The sequence below is a fragment of the Rhinatrema bivittatum genome, chromosome 2, assembly GCF_901001135.1.
Source record: "Rhinatrema bivittatum chromosome 2, aRhiBiv1.1, whole genome shotgun sequence".
Lineage (NCBI taxonomy): Eukaryota > Metazoa > Chordata > Amphibia > Gymnophiona > Rhinatrematidae > Rhinatrema > Rhinatrema bivittatum.
Genome location: NC_042616.1, coordinates 713,034,913 through 713,056,426, shown reverse-complemented (window position 1 = coordinate 713,056,426; position 21,514 = coordinate 713,034,913). Strand labels below are relative to the sequence as shown.

The window sequence follows — 21,514 nt, the reverse complement described above, 5'->3', positions numbered from 1 at the left end:
AATAAAAGAAGACCTGACAGTAAGGACTTTTTCATTCTATCACACTGTCCGGCAGTCAGAACCAAGCAGAACCTCAATAAGGTAAGATTTACAGCAGCTGGGAAAATTCTTCTCCCAAAGGCCACATCTGTGGTATTTTATGAGTTTAAGAATTAAACCACACATTGCTGCTATTCATCATTTCCAGAGAAACATGAACTTTTTCCTCGATGCCTCTGATGTCAGACCCAAGGGAGGACCCACTAGCATTTCTCTCTCTCTTGGAACATCCTTCCCTGCTCCGCCAGCAAGGAAGCCTTACAAATATTAGGATCCTTCTGATGTATTAGACTGACAAACTGGAGTGCTTCCTGATTCAGGGTTGCCAGGCATTCCAGAATGTGCTACAGTCTCAGGCTCTGCTTCCTCCTCCTCGAAGAGCAGAAGTTCCTCTGGGTCATCCCTGTTGATGTTATCTTCCACAAACAGCAAGTAAAATTATCCAATTACAACAGCTTGAAGCCTGCTCCTACATGCATTGCCTCACCTCCTCTCCGAGTTGACTTGCATTTACAGTAAATGGTATGGTTTACCATGATTCTGCAGTAACTGCTGCAGAATTCGCCTTCTGCCATACACTAGCACTGCAAGATTATAGAACTGTACCGAGCTTCCTCTCCCTCTCTTTTGCTGCTGTGTGACAGACTACCTCCCGCCTTCTAGCCACTTATATTGCTGCAGGCTTGCTCCTTTTCTCCCTCCTTCCATTGCCATCATTGACAAGACCCTCTATTTCCTTCCTGTTCCTACCACCATTGCTGCTGCCACAGAATGGGCCACGTCTCTCCCTCCAACCACTGCTGAAGCAGACTGGTACTATTCTCTTCCTGCCCTCCTTTCTGCCACTGACATAACCACTTCTCTGAGGACAAGCAGGATGGCAGTCCTCACACATGGGTGACATCATCGGATAGAACCCGACCCGGAACTTTGACCTCAAAGACTCTAGAGCTTTCAAACATGCCCTGAGCATGTGCAGCTGTAGTTATCACCTTGCCCCCTAGACAAAGTCCCTCAGTCTCCTTTTTTTTTTTTCTGTGGAGCCTCATGATCGCAGGAGCCAGGAGGTCACTGTATTCAGCTTTGCTCTTGCCTCACAGTTTTGTTGGGATTTTTTTCTGGAACTGTAGCTGTTATTCCTTTTCTTTTCCTTACAATAGTTTTTATTATTTATTTTATTCTCTTCCTTTCAACTTTTTGCCAGCCGCATGGCGGGCCTTAATCGCTGTGCAGCCTGGCAGAGTATAATTCTATTCCTTAATAAACACTGCATCTGCAGCTTAGTTTCTGTGTCCTCTCCTTGCTCTGTCTGTTTTGGTGCCTTTGTCTGGTGTTGACAGGACTGATACAATGCAGTTCGTAGGTGATCCATGTAGGCCACTAAGCCTGGGGACTTGCCTGCGTTCTACGCAGGCAGGAGTTCTATTTTTTAATTTATTTATTTATTACATTCAGTTTGTTTGTGATTTATAGATTTCTCCCTTGCTGGCCCCACCTTATGGAACTCACTACCCCCTGATATACGCACTGAGATCCCGACACCTAAATTTAAAAAAAAAACTAAAAACCTGGTTGTTCATACAGGCCTACCCACATGCTCCCCCTCCCAATGAAGAAGACCCTACAAAAGGATAGCGATAGGATAACCCCTTGCATCTGACTCTCACCTCCTTTACTGATTTCTGCTTCTCCCTCAATCCCTATAGCCACCTCCTTGTAGCTCATGACCCACCCCCCCCCTCCCATCCCTTTGTATGCCCTCCTTTGTTTCTCTCTCCTACACCCTCTTATACCTCCGTTATGCTGTTATTTTCTCCGACCCATCCTTTTTAGGATCTCTGACTTACTCAGCTCCTCTTGGCTGTTTACCCTCTCTCATGACAACGTTGTATAGTATAAGGTTTATTGTTGTGCTAGCATTATGACCCCCCCCCATCATAATTGCTCTCTTTAAGATATTTTTTATCAATTTAGTTTCTAAAATACCCTGTTTATACTCCCTGTTCTTATATACATCTATACCCATGGTTTTGTTGCTTAGATCTATTAATTATACGTATATCTCATGTATATTTGTTTTCATATTTTGTCTATTGTTCTCTGTAAGGGTGATGCCCACAAGTTATTAGTTGTATGTAAACCGATACGATGTGCAAACGGCTATCGGTATATAAAAAACTCAAAATAAATAAATAAATAAATAAATTGCCACACTTCCCGGTCCCCTGCTGACCCAGGTGCTCCCCCTACCTGATCAAAATAGGTCCTCCATCTGGGCTTAAAACACTGATAGCCCGGGCGGAACGTAGCAGGACAGCTGGAGTCAGCGGCACCGGCATGCTCTCTTCGTCGTCCCCTCCCCCCCCCCCCGCGGCCCAGAAGAAGAAGTGGTGAGCAGCGGGTGTGTGCGCGGGAAGAAGAGACCATGCTAGTGCGGGCAGCATTGGCCCGAAGAAGAGAAGCGAGGCGTGGCCTAAGGAATGAGCAGTGCAGCTTAGAGAAAAACGAAGAACAACGTCAACCCTTGCGGCAGATGGGACTCCTTTCTCTGCGAGGGCTTAAAGTGAAGGAGGTTGCTGCTGCCTTTAGGGTTGGAAGTGGAAGAGGCTGAGGCTGCTTCTGCCGCTAGTTCGGGGGGGGGGGGGAGAGTGAGTGAATGATTAAGCATATGTGTTTGAGGTGCTGTGTGAGTGTGTGTGAGATAGCATGTATGTGAATGATTGAGGCCTGTATATGTGAAAGAGAGTATGTGTGTGATTGAGAGCCTGTGTGTGAGAGACAGCATGAATGGAAGTGTATAACTGAGAACCTGTATGTGTAAGTTTGAGATTGAAAATGTATGCGTGTGTGATTGAGAGCCTTTGTGTGTGTGAGAGATCATGTGTATGTATGATTAAGACCATGTGTGTCTGTGTGTGATTGAGAGCTGGTTTAGGTGAGTGAGCATGTGAGTATGTGATGGAGAGCCTGTGTGCAAATGAGAGAGCACATGTGTGTAAGCATATGAATGAGAGTCTGTGTGTGAGAGAAAAAGACAGCATGTATGTGTGCAATTGAAAGCCTGAATGTGTAAGCGTGAAAAAACAGACAGCATGTGTTTAAATGTGTAAGAGCCTATAAAAGTGAGAGAGAAAAAGCAAGTGCATATGTGAGCAATTGAGAGCCAGTGTGTGTGTGAGAGAGAGAGAGAGGAGAAAGTTGCAACCATCCCTCCTCCTGCTAATTCAAAACTCAGGGAACCTGTTCATCAAACTTTCCCAGGTATGCTGTTGCGTCCATCGGTCGCAGACTGCTGTGACCGCTCTGCCTTACCTCTTTTCTACCATTTTCCTCCTCCTTGGGCAAGATGGCTGCCTCCGGTGCCGAGTGCCGCAACCCTCGGCGTCTCCAATCCAGCATGGGCGTCCCAGTCCGCCATGCTCCTTCCCGTGGCCTCCTAGGGCATGTGCGCACGTTGCCTACACCTATGTACACATCATGGCAGAAACCTCGGGGGCGACCCCACCGCATGACGTCAATACCTCTGGGTATTTAAAGCCTCCGCAATGCTACCTTCGTTGATTTAGCAAGGACTTCAGTTTAGCTACTCTGACCGCTCTAAGCTGTTTGCTTAGACGTCTCTCTACCCTCCGGGGAATCTCGCTCCTGAAAAAACTCTAGGCACCTGCTCCTCGGGGTCCTCTCACTTCCAACTACCCTTTGGGGTTTCTGCTAACTTGACAACCGCTCCTCGGGGGTCTCTCTCTCTATTTCAGGATCTCCTGTACTATCAGGTACTCGCTCCTCGAGGGCCTACCAGTCCAGTGTATCCTGTACAAAGGACCTTTGGTCCCACTATCTTCATTGTCAGGAAGATGCTTGCACTACGCTCTGGTGAGTACCTCTATGATCCCGTTCTCCAACTCCACCCACCAGGCTCGGCTATCCCATTCCGCGGGTTCCTATCTACCTTTAACATCTGGGTGAGACTTCTACATCTGAGACTGTCAGAACGTATCGGCACCTTGCCGGACTTCAGTGCCTTTCCTTCCTGCCTTATACCATCTATCTATACCAGTAAAATAAAGCTTTCCACCTACAAGTGTCCGCTCTCTGTGTTTAGCCTATCGCTGTGGTCCCCCACGGGGCCCCTCCCTGTGGGAGGAATCATCTCCATGGTGACTAAGGGTCCACACAATGCCACAAACACTCATATGCAGAGCAAAACATTTTTTGTATCCTTATTATTTTCCATTATTGGGCCTTTGTGTCTACTATTTTGAAATATTTTATTGGTATCTAGAAAAAAATTTTTTAATTTAATCTTTATTAATTTTTCAAATATATTTTCAAGCATTTATACATCTTGATATAAAACAAAAGTGTTTAAACAATTTTCCAGATATATAGCATCTTAATATGCTTAAGCAAAATATATTTATACATAATTACCATAAAATAAACTATCTATTCCTTTTTTTTTTTTTAAAGGAAGACAACAATTCGCTAACAATGATAATTCCACTCCAATCATAGTCATCCATATTTATTTGTAGGACCTAATTCCACAACTACAAAAAAAATTCAAAAGAAGAAAACAGAAAAGGAAATACCTAAACAACGGGGAGCATTCTTTATTGATTACAGGATTTCATACCAGCTTTATGGATGTTCTGTCAGTATTGGACATGAACTACTTAAGGGAATTTCCTTATTTAACAAAAAATTAGAACGCTGATTAGAAAAGATGTGTGTATTACTTTGGTATCTTACGATACACTTACAAGGAAACTTAATCAAAAAGGAAGCTCCAATCTCAATTACCCTAGGTTTTAAGAGAAGAAATTGTCTTCTCTTTTTTTGTGTGACTCTTGAGACAAGAGTCACCTTTTTGATACCTGAGCACAATGTGCAGTTTTCACAGATGACCTTTCTGGCTAGTCATTCTCACATTCGGTACCCCACCTCAGTGAGGAGAGTTCTGGTCCATTTGCATCCCATGGCTGCATGAGTTAAGGGAAGAGGGACTCCGCAACAGAGGTGCTACACTTTTGTCATGGTGGCTTGCAAGCTATATTTTCCCCTTTTAGAGATAAGCCTGTCTGCAGGCAGGGAGGTTTCGCTTCATGCAACCATTGTTCCACTAAGTGGACCAAATCATTCCTTGAGTAAAGTATACAGAATCATGGCCTTGGGTCAGCCATAGGCATTGATATGGATGTTGTTGGCAATCTGTTCCAAGATCAGACTGGCCTTGTCTTGGTACCCCTTCTGGTTGCCAGATCGGTAAAGAAATCCTATTTCTACAGAGGTTTCATTTGTGGTGTCCCTTCTTTCTGTCTCTTGGTGGATTTCTTCCCCAAAAAGTTCACTCTCAGTTTTGGCAGTTCCTATCATGCTGAGAGGTCTACCTTGAGTGGAATTACTCTCTACTGGAATCAGCAATGAGGTGTTTGGTTGTGGTTGATAAATACTGCCTAGCGGGTTTTTCATATCCCTGCAGCCTCAGGGTCTGCCTCCTTGTGTTCTTCGTTCCTTCCAACTTCCAGTCAGAATGTCAGGGTGGGGGGTGGGAAGCTAGGGAATGTGTGGTACATTTTAATGTATACCTCCAGGGCTCAGGACACCACCTTTTCCCCAAGTTCTGGCCAGTACTGCCTTTAGTTTTTCATACTTCACTGTGGACAAGATGTGGAGCATGGGTGAGCTTTAGGCCTAGCTTAATTCCCTACTATGGGGTTTGGGGCTAGCAATCTCGTTTCAAGGATTGCCTTTCATCCTCTGACACTCGACATCTGTCCTAGGTGGTCAGATCTGTCAGACCTGACCACTATTGCCACTTCTTCTTCCAAATGTTGCTTGGGTTTTTCTGCCCATTGTGCCTATCAGCCAAACATTGGGCATGCTTCTGCAAATGCATTCTATCCTTCAGATGCTAGTGGCCCACAGTTTTTTTCTGGAGGGCTTTCTGGCCCCAGTTGGTTTTTTGTTTGTCTTGTGATGCCAAAGGAAAATGCGGTCTTCATCCAAAAGTAGTTCTCTTGGTTAATTCCTGGGCCTTTTCCTGTATCCAAGAGGATCTAGAACTACTTTGCTTGTGAGGGTTTACTGATCCAAGACACTGAATGTAATAGCAAAGTGAGGCTAAGTATGCTTCTCGCTGCACTTCGCATCATGCCCTTGCCTTAGGCGTCTCTGCTACACATCAGGGTATATGTGTCTCAGTCTGTTCTTTGCTTTTCTTTTGTAGAAGCCAACTCTTTCTGCCTAGTCCCATTTTTGGGTCAGCTGCCTGACAGGCAAATGGAAGAAGTGCTTTCAGCACTGTAAGGTTCCCTGTTGTGTCAATTGCAGGTAGCCTATAGCATGGGAATCACCCATGAGTGAGGATTTCCATCCTGCTTGCTCATGGAGAAAGCAAAGTTGCTTACCTGCAACAGGTATTCTCCAAGGAAAGCAGGATGTCAGTCCTCAAGAAACCTACCCATCCCATCCCCCCTGAGATTTGGCCTCTCCCTGTATTAGCTATATTATGAACTGAGGAACTCTGCCTAGGAGGCAGGGTGATAACTACAGCTGCACATGTTCAGTAGAGCACGTTTTAAAGTTCTAGAGTCTGAGATCAAAGTTCCGGACGGGGCTCCATCCCATGATGTCACCCATGTGTGAGGACTGATATCCTGCTGCCCTCAGAGAACGTGTGTTACAGGTAAGCAACTTTGCTCTCTCTTACAACCTTACTCCTATCACTGGCTTTAGATTAAGCCGACTCTCTGTCAACCATCCATTGCCTAGGACTGGTCTGCCTCCCACACTTTGAGCTGCTGTCATCTCATTTGCCTAGCATCCATGCAGCTACTGATGTAATGACATCACTGGTTTGAAACTACTAGTTTCAATTATATCACCCTAGCAATAGTGCCAACAGATCATGATTGCTAAGAGTGAGAAAGGTTCTTAAGTCATTTACTACCAGGGCCAGATTCCAGTGGTGTGCACCCATAGACAATGGAGGGGTGGGGGAGGGAGGGGACGATCACCCCTCTTCCCAAATCCTTGCCTCTCAAGGCCTCTTCTCCCTTAACCCCCTCCTGGTCACAGCCCTGGCTTCACCACAGTGGCAATCGTAATTGAAAATTAAAAAAAAAAAATTCAGCACAGGGCCTCCTGCAGCCCTTCCTTGCACACTGACAGGCCTAGCAGCGCAAAATCCCTCATAGGGGTTTTCAAGGTAACAGGAAGCCTGTGTGAGAAAAGGGGGTAGAGTACGAAAGACCCTGTCAATGCTGGAGGGCTACAGGAGGCCCTAAGCTGAAAGGTTTTAAATTTCCAGTTCCTGCTGCTGTGGAGCTGGCACCAAGAGAGGACACAAGCTGCACTAGGGCCAGACGAAAAAGCATGGCAGAGGGGGTGACACTCCAGCGCCTATGAACATTTGATGCTGAAGGCAGTTACCTACATTTCCTATGCATAAATCTGGGCCGATCTACTACTGCTACTTACCATTTCTGCAGCACTACTAGACACATGCAAATCAGTCATCTAAACATCATGCCTTTTAATCAGTAAAACCTCATAACTTGTAATCAGAGGAGGCAAAATCACTTATGCATACTAAAGATTTTGCTTTTGGTTGAAACACAATACACCATGTTTATTTCCATATGGCAGTGCCAAGACTAGGCTCTTCCTATGAAAATCATTCAAACAAAGTTGTACAATATGGTAGGCACTCACCTCCCAGCAAGATAAACAAGAGAAAGAAACCCCTAATGAAAGTCCACTTCTATGTGCAACAGCAGAACAGAGCATCTGTTGCCTTCATGTCATGAACAGGATTATTCAGCATTACCAAGTGAATTCGCTGGAAAAATAATGTGCCGATTATTACATATTCCACCCGCCAGAAATGAAATCAGATTTAATGAAAGAAAACAAGTGAGCCAGACAGATGAACAGTAATAGGGCTGCAACCATTCTTCAGAGTAGGTTAATCAGTCGGTTGTTAACACAATGGATTTGACCCTGACCTACAAGCTGTCAAATAAAATGCAAAAAAAAAATATATATATATCTCTAAATGCATGGCTTAAACCAAATTTTAAAACCCATGAAGATCACAGTCCTCCTATTAATCACAGTAAAGAGTAGCCAGTGGGCTAAAGGAAAAACTAAAGGAGATTTGCAAAAAAAAAAACAAGTGAAAGAAAGAATGGCCGAGGGTGGGGAGCATCCCAAACCTGCCAAGTACGGATGAACCGATGGGAAAATATTTTGCATTCAGAGAACAAAGAGAAAGAAAAGACAAACATTTCAGCTGGTACAACAAACCAGAAAAGGGAAATAATCAGATGACATGCCAGAATTTATAAACAAAGCTATACTTTTCAAAAGTATTGACATAGTAGACAAGAAAGAAATTCTTTTGAAAACTGGGACTGACTTTTTGACTACATGCACTAGAGCCTGAGTGTTAAATGGCAAAACTTTTTTTTCCCCGACATTGTTCCTTAGAAAGGCTGTATTTTAATTAACTCCAGCTGAACAGGTCTGTCAAAAATGAAGGGCTGAGACGTCCTCCCCACCCTCCTACCTCTGCTGCTTCATCTGTCTTCTAGCCCACGTAAACGGCTTTTCCCTACAGTGGCGAAATCCGTCTTGGGGCCTACATGGGCAGCTACCTGCCCTGCAAGAGGCATGGCGCGTCTGATTCACCCAGCAAGGTTCAACTTCCCCTCCAGCCGCAATGCTCCCTGGCATTGGCGCGCACAACGTGCGCAGATCCACCCCTCAGCTTCCCCAACAAAACAGTGGCATGGTGGACTACGCATAGCACAGTCTGCACAGTCACAGATCACCTGGGTGAAACAAACATGACATGAAGAAGCACACGTATCTGCCAATTTTAGGTAGTAGAAGACTGCCCAGATAGTAAATACATGTCAATGAATTCAGTACACAAAAGACTTGCATTTCTCTCACTTGCAAATATTAAAAGTATGCTTTGAAAGCATGACAGGGAAAATTATCACAATTTTACATAGTCTGTAGTCTAGATAAGGCAATCTTCAACAAAACTTGAATTTGCAAACTGGCATTAAACATTGGACTGTTTAGTTACTAGGCAGAGAGGTAAATTGAAGAAGTGACAATATTGTAAAGAATCAAATTAAAAACAAGGATACAACTGAATTTAAAGATGAAGAAAAACAAAAAAAAATTATAAAGATAAAAATACAGTGCAGGAAGGGAAACACATGTAATTCGTTTAACATATTCTATAGCACATGCTTGGAAATGCGTTGGAAGCTGCACACAGAAAGAGCACAGCAGGGTTCATGAAGTGGTGAATATAGGAAGTGAGATAGGGAAACAATAGGGGTTGGGAATAAGCACTACTTAATTACTACAGAGCTCTCTGTATCCTAGGCAGCTGCTCATTTCCCAATCGCATGGTGTTGGCATGTCCTGCAAGGCATCTCGTTCCAAAAAGTGAACATGACAGTCTGGCATCTAAATATGGATGCTCTATGCTGACATTTAAAATTTATGTATTGCTATTTCTTCATCTCATTTACAACTTTTCATTGCTCAATGCGATGTAGAACATCAAATCAAGTCACATGACATACAATACCAATATTACAGAATTGGCAAAATAAAAAAGAAAGAAATCTAGCAATAAAACACCAAATCAAATCTGGAAATCTGTAGTAAAGAAAGCCCTCCCTAGATTTGTTATATACCTCTTTCAAAACTTCATTCCCCAGTAAAAGCTTATGAAACAGCCACGTCTCAACATAGCCCTTCTCTAAAGCCCACATAATCCCCACACTGACAAGACTCATCAGAGGAAAACCTTGAGAGAAAGTGGCTGGCCCAGTGGTCAGAATAATGGATTACCAACTATAAGGGAGGGGTCCCAAATCCTGCTTCAATCAGCAATGTTCCATAGGCAACTCACTTTTTCTACCATTACCTCAGGTATTTACATTAATTATAAACTTTCTGGAGAATGGACTCATGGTACCTATATGGAGTAGGCTGTGATGTGCCCTGGCGACACGTGCTATATGATTGCTGAAAAAAATTTCTTGTAATTTCCTCTCCTAGCCAAACATCCCAAAACAGGGGAAAGACTAATACTGATCTTTCCATATAGATGGTTACTTTTTCCAAAAGTGCTACACTTTCTGCATACAAGAGAACTGTACACACAGACATTTACCCTGGAAGCTGGGTTCAGGTTTGCATACTTTTTAAAATTTAAGTCTGCCTATTTGTGTAATACAGAGCTACTGTTGCAGCAAGAGCTGTTTCGAGTTTTGTGAGGGAAATTAACTCCAAGGGTAGTAACAAGGCTAGACTATGTAATCAGACTTGCAAATAAAACCAAATAATTCCTAAAGACCAAAAAGCCACTTAAATAATCATTTATTACAGTTTGAAAGTACAAGCTAATCAAGTAATAATATATATTTCTTTCTTATAGCAATTTAGTTAGATGTATTCGCAAGGGTTATATGCGGACACAAGACAGATTTGTTGATTATTCCTAAAAATAATGCTTACCCTCAGGTCCACGTAGGCCACACCCAGCTTCTGAAGATATAGATGAAGGCAAGATGTAGACTGATCAGGCAATCAGGATATCTTTGTGATGATGCCTCCGCAGTCGCTTGGTCTGGGTCATAATTATATTATTTGTAGTTCATATACTTGTCACTCACAAGTGACGTATAAGGGAAGGGAGTACACTGTGCTACTTCTTGGAACTTTTCCACTTAGCCTTGTTGGTTAAAGATGCTGTTGCCATTGTTATGTCTTCACAACTGTCTGTGTCTCCAGTTGTTGTTGGATCGGAGAATAATAAGCAAAGGTCTTCGCAAACCCTTGGAGGCCTGCGCATCTTGCACAGCCTGCATTTCAGATATTGTTTACCATTGCTCTTTCACTGTTGTCAGCATATTCAGCAGCTTTCCCAATTTCCTTTTCCATGTTTGTTGGTTCTACGGTTAGCATGAGCTGTAATAAAATCTGTCTTCAGCCAATAGATGTGGACCTGAAAAGCTAAGCTCTAGGAACAATATATAATGCCACAAAGCTGTCCATATGTCAAATAACTATAAAGGGGGGTTGTAACAGCTTGGGGTTTGGCCTTGGACTTCAGTCAGGGGGGGGGGGGGGGAGGGATGGAGGGCAGAAAACACCCTGCATACAGACTGAACAGAATCTGTGGAGAAAACAGCACACATTTTTGTTCAAGTAGACAGATTTGGTCCAACCCCCAACAAAACCTTACTTTCCAAGATTCACTAATATATAGGATCATTTATAGTTTCTTTTTGGCTGAATTTAGAGCGGGAGAGAGCACGAAGGAATTTTCTATTAGATGTCAGACAGAAAATATAGAATATGTAAGACTGGAGGTCAGCCCAGGAACTCTGTGGCAATGCTGTGAATTGCCACGAAGAAATCCTGGGTTTGATTCATGGGCCCAGTTTCTGTGTCCTGGGCCTGCTAGGCAGGATGTGCTACAGAGGCAGCATTCACAACTTCTTGGGGGAGGGGGTAGTCTTAGCCATCGCATATATCGGAATATAAATTGCTGCATATAAAAGGAGAGCACCAAATGGCCAGACTCAAAGGCCATACTTATTGGTTTCTGGAGAGACTCCCTGGCTGAGATGTGTCCACTGCAGGGGGTATGCCAAGTTGGGAGGGGATAAAAAATGGAGGGAAAAAGCACCAGGTAGCTGTGCATGAAAGCTCAGAGCACGACAGCCCAAAAAAACACTGGTTCCAATCACGCTGGAATCTCAAAGGAGGAGAAAGAAACTGCCAGGTCTAACAAAAAAAATTAATATACAAGATAAAAAAAAAAAAAGGAAAAGAAATGAAATGCATGTACACCTAGAAATTATGCAAATAATTCTCTTGAGGCACATTCGGACTGGGAAAGAAATAGAAAAATAAAACACGAGACTTCCACTGGACAAACCTTAGTTTCCCTAAAGTACAGACAACCAGACAAATCTCTGCACAGCAGGCATTCAGAAGGGCTGCAAAACATCTGTGGACAAAGTCCTTGCTCTTCTTCATTGCTTAGTACATAGTAACAATAACCAAGACAAAGTAAAAAAAAAAAAAAAAGCATTGCAAAGCAGCAGAATACAGAATACACTGCTATGTGCATAAATAGCTCTCAGTGACTTCATTCAGCAATGCAGAACCTTGAAGACAAGCAACCACTCTTGGTGACACTATTTACTGTTCAAATATAATACCTATGTCAATTTATTCAGAATTTCCTATTTTTGCAAGATGGATGAGGGTAATGAAATGTATATATATATATATATATATATATATATATAGCACATTATATACAAGGATTTGGCAAATCTAATCTGTCATCCATGTCTGTGTTGCAATAAAAAGCAACACACTTCTAAACATGGTGGCACACACTACAACTACATTCCCAAGACATGACACACTTCATGGGCTTGAAATTCTGTTCAGCAAGCCAACCGTAACAGAACATGTTTTGGACAGTTTATGACTTCTCCTAAGGGATGCAACTCTTTGACGCCAATGTATTTCTAGCTCTTAAAAAAAAAAAAAAAAAAAAAAAAAGATATTGAGCCAGAGATCACTTCCCATGAAAGCAAAAATGAGTAATGCTTAGAGATGTTTAGAAGTACCCGATGGGTTTTTAACTAGTTCACCAATTTATCAAAATCAAAGAATCCAGAATTTACAGAGAAGGCATGGCTGACTGATTGTCAAACTTCTGGCATACAGATGGGGGAACAATAAAAGTGTGGAGGTGATATGGTACTTCTATTTTATTTTCATTTATTTACAGGAAGTCCTCAGACTTAAGACACAACTGGTTCCAGAAAACCATGTCTTAAATTGCAACATTTTAAGTTAAAACAGATTGCCCCTCAAGAACAATGTTATGAATGGTTGATTGGTTCCAGCACCAGGGCCCAATATCCTATTTTCAAAAAAAAAACTCAGAATTTAGTAATATATGGCAGTGACATTTTAAAATGCCAAGCCATGCCTATAGGATAAAGCACCAAAACTTATGAAAAGAGGAATACCCTGGTACTCTTCCTAATCACGGCATCTCACCAGGCCTCACAGTCTTCAGCATACCATGTGCGTGTATGTATGTTATCGTGTAATCCACCTTGAACTTTGGATATGTGCAGAATATACATTTTTTAAATAAATATATGCCTGTTGGGAGATGCTCGGGTGTCAAAGTTTAAACAATTGTGCGTTAGATAATGAGTATCAATTTGGAAATGCTGTAACTTTGAACTGTAGCTCAAAACAACTTAACTCAAGAACTTCCTGTATATTCTACTTTTCCTGACTGGTAAGTCACTTCAAAGCAGATTACATTTAGGTACTGCACATATTTCCCTATCTTCAGAGGGCTTAAACGCTAAGGGACTGATTTCCTAAGGCTTTTCTCCCATTGTGAGAAAAATGCTCAGTAACTGAGGCCCTAAGTTTGTACCTGAGGCAATGGAGGATGAAGTGATTCACCCAAGGGAGAGGGCTTCTTTGTTTCGCAGCCTGCTGCTCTACTTCCCTTTTAAGAACATAAGAACATAAGAACATAAGAAAATGCCATACTGGGTCAGACCAAGGGTCCATCAAGCCCAGCATCCTGTTTCCAACAGTGGCCAATCCAGGCCATAAGAACCTGGCAAGTACCCAAAAACTAAGTCTACTCCATGTAACCATTGCTAATGGCAGTGGCTATTCTCTAAGTGAACTTAATAGCAGGTAATGGACTTCTCCTCCAAGAACTTATCCAATCCTTTTTTAAACACAGCTATACTAACTGCACGAACCACATTCTCTGGCAACAAATTCCAGAGTTTAATTGTGCGTTGAGTAAAAAAGAACTTTCTCCGATTAGTTTTAAATGTGCCCCATGCTAACTTCATGGAGTGTCCCCTAGTCTTTCTACTATCCGAAAGAGTAAATAACCGATTCACATCTACCCGTTCTAGACCTCTCATGATTTTAAACACCTCTATCATATCCCCCCCCTCAGTCGTCTCTTCTCCAAGCTGAAAAGTCCTAACCTCTTTAGTCTTTCCTCATAGGGGAGTTGTTCCATTCCCCTTATCATTTTGGTAGCCCTTCTCTGTACCTTCTCCATCGCAATTATATCTTTTTTGAGATGCGGCAACCAGAATTGTACACAGTATTCAAGTGCGGTCTCACCATGGAGCGATACAGAGGCATTATGACATTTTCCGTTTTATTCATCATTCCTTTTCTAATAATTCCCAACATTCTGTTTGCTTTTTTGACTGCCGCAGCACACTGAACCGACGATTTCAATGTGTTATCCACTATGACACCTAGATCTCTTTCTTGGGTTGTAGCACCTAATATGGAACCCAACATCGTGTAATTATAGCATGGGTTATTTTTCCCTATATGCATCACCTTGCACTTATCCACATTAAATTTCATCTGCCATTTGGATGCCCAATTTTCCAGTCTCACAAGGTCTTCCTGCAATTTATCACAATCTGCTTGTGATTTAACTACTCTGAACAATTTTGTGTCATCTGCAAATTTGATTATCTCACTCGTCGTATTTCTTTCCAGATCTTTTATAAATATATTGAACAGTAAGGGTCCCAATACAGATCCCTGAGGCACTCCACTGTCCACTCCCTTCCACTGAGAAAATTGCCCATTTAATCCTACTCTCTGTTTCCTGTCTTTTAGCCAGTTTGCAATCCACGAAAGGACATCGCCACCTATCCCATGACTTTTTACTTTTCCTAGAAGCCTCTCATGAGGAACTTTGTCAAACGCCTTCTGAAAATCCAAGTATACTATATCTACCGGTTCACCTTTATCCACATGTTTATTAACTCCTTCAAAAAAGTGAAGCAGATTTGTGAGGCAAGACTTGCCCTGGGTAAAGCCATGCTGACTTTGTTCCATTAAACCATGTCTTTCTATATGTTCTGTGATTTTGATGTTTAGAACACTTTCCACTATTTTTCCTGGCACTGAAGTCAGGCTAACCGGTCTGTAGTTTCCCGGATCGCCCCTGAAGCCCTTTTTAAATATTGGGGTTACATTTGCTATCCTCCAGTCTTCAGGTACAATGGATGATTTTAATGATAAGTTACAAATTTTTACTAATAGGTCTGAAATTTCATTTTTTAGTTCCTTCAGAACTCTGGGGTGTATACCATCCGGTCCAGGTGATTTACTACTCTTCAGTTTGTCAATCAGGCCTACCACATCTTCTAGGTTCACCGTGATTTGATTCAGTCCATCTGAATCATTACCCATGAAAACCTTCTCCATTACGGGTACCCTCCCCAACATCCTCTTCAGTAAACACCGAAGCAAAGAAATCATTTAATCTTTCTGCGATGGCCTTATCTTCTCTAAGTGCCCCTTTAACCCCTCGATCATCTAACTGTCCAACTGACTCCCTCACAGGCTTTCTGCTTCGGATATATTTAAAAAAGTTTTTACTGTGAGTTTTTGCCTCTACAGCCAACTTCTTTTCAAATTCTCTCTTAGCCTGTCTTATCAATGTCTTACATTTAACTTGCCAATGTTTATGCTTTATCCTATTTTCTTCTGTTGGATCCTTCTTCCAATTTTTGAATGAAGATCTTTTGGCTAAAATAGCTTCTTTCACCTCCCCTTTTAACCATGCCGGTAATCGTTTTGCCTTCTTTCCACCTTTCTTAATGTGTGGAATACATCTGGACTGTGCTTCTAGAATGGTATTTTTTAACAATGACCACGCCTCTTGGACATTTTTTACTTTTGTAGCTGCTCCTTTCAGTTTTTTTCTAACAATTTTTCTCATTTTATCAAAGTTTCCCTTTTGAAAGTTTAGCACGAGAGCCTTGGATTTGCACACTGTTCCTTTTCCAGTCATTAAATCAAATTTGATCATATTATGATCACTATTGCCAAGCGGCCCCACCACCGTTACCTCTCTCACCAAGTCCTGTGCTCCACTGAGAATTAGATCTAAAATTGCTCCTTTTCTCGTCGGTTCCTGAACCAATTGCTCCATAAAGCTATCATTTATTCCATCCAGGAACGTTATCTCTCTAGCGTGACCCGATGATACATTTACCCAGTCTATATTGGGGTAATTGAAGTCTCCCATTATTACTGCAATAAATACCAGCATATTGTTACATGCTTGGATTCCTCATCTTCCCACCCTAAAGGCAGCGAGTTCAGTAGCATGTAACAAAAAGTGTTCAAGCAGGAAGGGTCCAACAAAGTTTATTGTTTACATGTTCACAACAAGCAAGAACAATGGACAGAGTAGCCCATTCATGGTTTTTGGGTCCAGGCATATTAACGGAACATTAAGAATATAACATAAGAAAATAAAAGATATGCCATACTGGGTAAGAACAAGGGTCCATCAAACAAACTTTTAAATGTTTGTATGCTAATGCCAGAGGTCTAAGAAGTAAGATGGGAGAATTAGAAAGTACAGCAGTGAATGATGACATAGACTTAATTGGAATCTCAGAGACATGGTGGAAAGAGGACAACCAATGGGACAGTGCTATACCGAGTTACAAATTATATCGCAATGACAGAGAGGAGCACCCAGGAGGCGGTGTGGCGCTTTATGTTCAGGATGGCATCGAGTCCAACAGGATAAACATCTTGCATGAGACTAAATGCACAATCGAATCTTTATGGGTAGAAATCCCATGTATGTTGGGGAAGACTATAGTGTTAGGAGTATACTACCGTCAAGATGGTGAGACGGACAGTGAAATGCTAAGAGAAATTAGGGAAGCTAACCAAATTGGTAGAGCGGTAATAATGGGAGATTTCAATTACCCCAATATTGACTGGGTAAATGGATCAATGGGACATGCTAGAGAGATAAAGTTCTGGGATTGAATAAATGACTGCTTCATGGAGCAATTGGTTCAGGAACAGACAAGAGGGAGCAATTTTAGATCTAATTCTCAGTGGAGCACAGGATTTGGAGAGAGAGGTAATGGTGGTGGGGTCACTTGGCAGTAGTGATCATAATATGAACAAATTTGAATTAATGACTGGAAGGGGGACAGAAAGCAAATCCACGGCTCTCGTGCTAAACTTTCAAAAGGGAAACTTTGATAAAATGAGAAAAATAGTTAGAAAAAAACTGAGAGGAGCGGCTACAAAGGTTAAAAGTGAGCAAGAGGCAAACAATCACCGGCATGGTTAAAAGGGGAGGTGAAAGAAGCTATTTTAACCAAAAGATCTTCATTCAAAAATTGGAAGAAGGATCCAACAGCGGAAAATAGGATTATGCATAAGCGCTGGCAAGTTAAATATAAGACATTGATAAGACAGGCTAAGAGAGAATTTGAAAAAAAGTTGGCCGTAGAGGCAAAAACTCACAGTAAAAGCTTTTTAAAATATATCCAAAGCAGAAAGCCTGTGAGGGAGTCAGTTGGACTGTTAGATGATCGAGGGGTTAAAGGAGCACTTAGATAAGATAAGGCCATCGTGGAAAGAGTAAATTATTTCTTTGCTTTGGTGTTTACTGAAGAGGTTGTTGGGGAGGTACACATACCAGAGAAGGTTTTCATGGGTAATGATTCAGATGGACTGAACCAAATCACGGTGAACCTAGAAGATATGGTAGGCCTGATTGACAAACTGAAGAGTAGTAAATCACCTGGACCAGATGGTATACTCCCCCAGGGTTCTGAAGGAACACAAAAATGAAATTTCAGATCTATTAGTAAAGATTTGTAATCTATCATTAAAATCATTCATTGTACCTGAAGACTGGAGGGTGGCTAATGTAACCCCAATATTTAAAAAGGGCTCCAGGGGTGACCCGGGAAACTACAAACCAGTTAGCCTGACTTCAGTGCCAGGACAATAGTGGAAAGTGTTCTAAATATCAAAATCACAGAACATATAGAAAGACATAGTTTAGTGGAACAAAATCAGCATGGCTTTACCCAAAGCAAGTCTTGCCTCACAAATCTTCACTTTTTTGAAGGAGTTAATAAACATGTAGATAAAGGTGAACCAGTAGATGCAGTGTATTTCGATTTTCAGAAGGCGTTTGACAAAGTTCCTTATGAGAGGCTTCTAGGAAAAGTAAAAAGTCATGGGATAGGTGCAAATGTCCTTTCGTGGATTACAAACTAGCTAAAAGACAGGAAACAGAGAGTAGGATTAAATGGACAATTTTCTCAGTGGAAGGGAATGGGCAGTGGGGTGCCTCAGGGATCAGTATTGGGACCCGTACTTTTCAATATATTTATAAATGATCTGGAAAGAAATATGATGAGTTAGGTAATCAAATTTGCAGATGATACAAAATTGTTCAGAGTAGTTAAATCACAAGCAGATTGTGATAAATTGCAGGAAGAACTTGTGAGACTGGAAAATTGGGCATCAAAATGGCAGATGAAATTTAAAGTGGATAAGTGCAAGGTGATGCATATAGGGAAAAATTACCCATACTATAGTTACACAATGCTGGGTTCCATATTAGGTGCTACAACCCAAGAAAGAGATCTAGGCGTCATAGTCGATAACAAATTGAAATCGTCGGTTCAGTGTGCTGTGACTATCAAAAAAGCAAACAGAATGTTGAGAATTATTAGAAAGGGAATGGAGAATAAAACGGAAAATGTCATAATGCCTCTGTATCGCTCCATGGTGAGACCGCATCTTGAATACTGTGTATAATTCTGTTCGTCGCATCTCAAAAAAGATATAGTTGGCAATGGAGAAGGTACAGAGAAGGGTGACCAAAATGATATAGAGGATGGAACAGCTCCCCTATGAGGAAAGACTAAAGAGGTTAGGACTGTTCAACTTGGAGAAGAGACGGATTAGGGGGGATATGAGAGGTGTTTAAAATCATGAGAGGTCTAGAATGGGTAAATGTGAATCGGTTATTTACTCTTTCGGATAATAAAAAGACTAGGGGGCATTCCATGAAGTTAGCATGTGGCACACTTAAAACTAATCAGAGAAAGTTCTTTTTCACTCAACGCACATTTAAACTCTGGAATTTGTTGCCAGAGAATGTGGTTAGTGCAGTTAGTGTAGCTGTGTTTAAAAAAGGATTGGATAAGTTCTTGGAGGAGAAGTCCATTACCTGCTAATAATTAAGTTGACTTAGAAAATAGCCACTGCTATTATTAGCAACGGTAACATGGAACATACTTAGTTTTCGGGTACTTGCCAGGTTCTTATGGCTTGGATTGACCACTGTTAGAACCAGGATGCTGGGCTTGATCGACCCTTGGTCTGACCCAGTATGGCATGTTATGTTCCGTATCCTGTTTCCAACAGTAGCCAATCCAATTCATAAGTACCTGGCAAGTACCCAAACATTAGATAAATCATAAGCTACTATTGCTTATTAGTTACCGTAATAGCAGTGGTTGAGATGATGTTGCAAGGAAGAGGGATTCAGTTTTGTAAGGAACTGGAGAAACTTTTGGGGAAGAGGAAGACTTTTCCGAAGGGATGAGCTCCACCTTAACCAGGGTGGAACCAGGCTGCTGACGCTAACCTTTAAAAAGGAGATAGAGCAACTTTTAAACTAGAAAAAAAGGGGAAAACCGACAGTCACTCAGCAGCGCATGGTATGAAAGGAGGTATCTTCAAAGGAGACTAACGTAGCATTAGAGTTAGGGCTTCCCAACAGAGAGCTTCCAATAATAAGAAAAGTAGTGCAAGTTCCTATAATTAAAAACTCACCTAAGCTAAAAGATTCCAATTTATCCCTGTCAACTGAAAAGCAGAATGTTAATACAAAGAACAAACACACTTTGAAATGTTTATATGCTAAAGCCAGAAGTCTAAGACTTCTGGCAGAATTAGAGGGTATAGTAGTGAATGATAACAGACTTAATTGGCATCTCAGAGACATGGTGGAAAGAGGATAACCAATGGGATATTGCTATACTGGGGCACAAATTATATCACAATGACAGAGAGGAGCATCTTGGTGGCGGGGTGATGTTTTATGTCAGGGATGGCATAGAGTCTAACAAGATAAAGATTCTGCATGAGACTAAATGCACAATCAAATCTTTATGGATAGAAATCCCTTGTGTGTTGGGGAAGAGTATAGTAATAGGAGTATACTACCATCTAACTGGCCAAAATGGTGAGACAGACAGTGATGCTAAGAGAAATTAGGGAAGCTAACCATACTGGTAGTGCAGTAATAATGGGAGATTTCAATTACCCACATCAACATAGTGCAAGAACAAAGATACAGTTCCATCCAAACTTCACAATTATTTTTATTGTAAGTTCAGGTATTTGTAATGCATTTAAGTGAGGCAACTCCAATGAAGTGAACATAAAAAATACTTGTAAAGTCCCCCGACGCGGTCCGCGTTTCGGGTGAGCTGCATCAGGAGGGACCACAGCAAAATATTATGTCTACGATAAAATAACATCAATCAAGAACGGAACAAAACAGGCTGCAAAGTAAGAAATATAACATAGAAAATTCATACCTTTAAAGTTGACATCAGGAGCGCGAATGCCCCATACCAGTGACAGCCATTTAAATGAAAAAAAGGCGCGAAAGAAAGGAGTTTCTCTCGCGAGATGCTGCAAGCGGTAAGTACACAGAACCACACATACCAGATTAATGATCAATCAATAAAATAGATGCCATTCTATTTCCTTGTTTAGACCACTGGGTGAAACTGTATCTAAAATAAAAATCCAACGCTGCTCCCTCCTGCCTAATATCCCGGCGTAGTCTCCCCCCCGGTGAGGGTGTGGGACCACCTCCAGAACAAGGAAGGAGAGATCAGCGACGGAGTGGCCAGCCTGGAGCCAATGTGCCACCAGAGGCTCGTCAATTCTACCAGATCTGATATTGCAGCAGTGCTCAATAATCCTTGTCTTAGTCATACGTGAGGTTTTACCCACGTACAACAGAGGGCAGGGACACATGACCACGTACACAACTCCTCTGGTGGTGCAGTCAGTCCTAGAGAATAACTTAAACACTCGTCCAGTTTTAGGATGCACAAATGCTGTAAAAAGTTCTGTATGATGGCACATGGTGCAGTGGCCACACGGGGAATGTTCCCCTCTCATGTCTAATCGCGAATCACGTTCGTACATTGTCGTGTGCACCAGCTGATCCCGTAAGTTCGTTCCTCTTTTAAAGGTGAACCTAAGAGAACCATGCATGAGATCGTTCAAAGAAAGAGCCACCCAGTGTCTTTTTATCATCTTAGCTACAGTTCTACTAACAGTAGAGAAAGGGAGAATACAATTCAGGGATGTATCATCAGAGGTTATGGGTGATGTTAAAAGCCACTCCCGGTGGGTGTATAGTGCCCGCTTAAACGCCTTCTTTATCACCCTAGACGGATATCCCCTCTCTGAAAACCGAGTGGTCAAGTTCTGAGCCTGTACCAAGAAATCTGCACGATTTTTACATGCT

General features: G+C 41.9%; 1 protein-coding gene across 2 annotated transcripts in view; it reads right to left on the bottom strand.

Annotated features, from left to right (window-relative positions):
- Positions 1 to 21,514, bottom strand: part of CPQ (carboxypeptidase Q) — an 885,139-nt gene that overhangs the window by 778,558 nt on the left and 85,067 nt on the right. The window contains exon 1 of one of the 2 annotated variants that reach the window (XM_029591757.1): positions 10,591 to 10,736. The exons of the other annotated variant lie outside the window; for it this stretch is intronic. The gene's annotated coding sequence lies outside the window, so the exon portion shown is untranslated. Of the gene's footprint in view, positions 1 to 10,590; positions 10,737 to 21,514 lie in introns of those variants that run through there. 2 annotated transcript variants of the gene reach the window in all.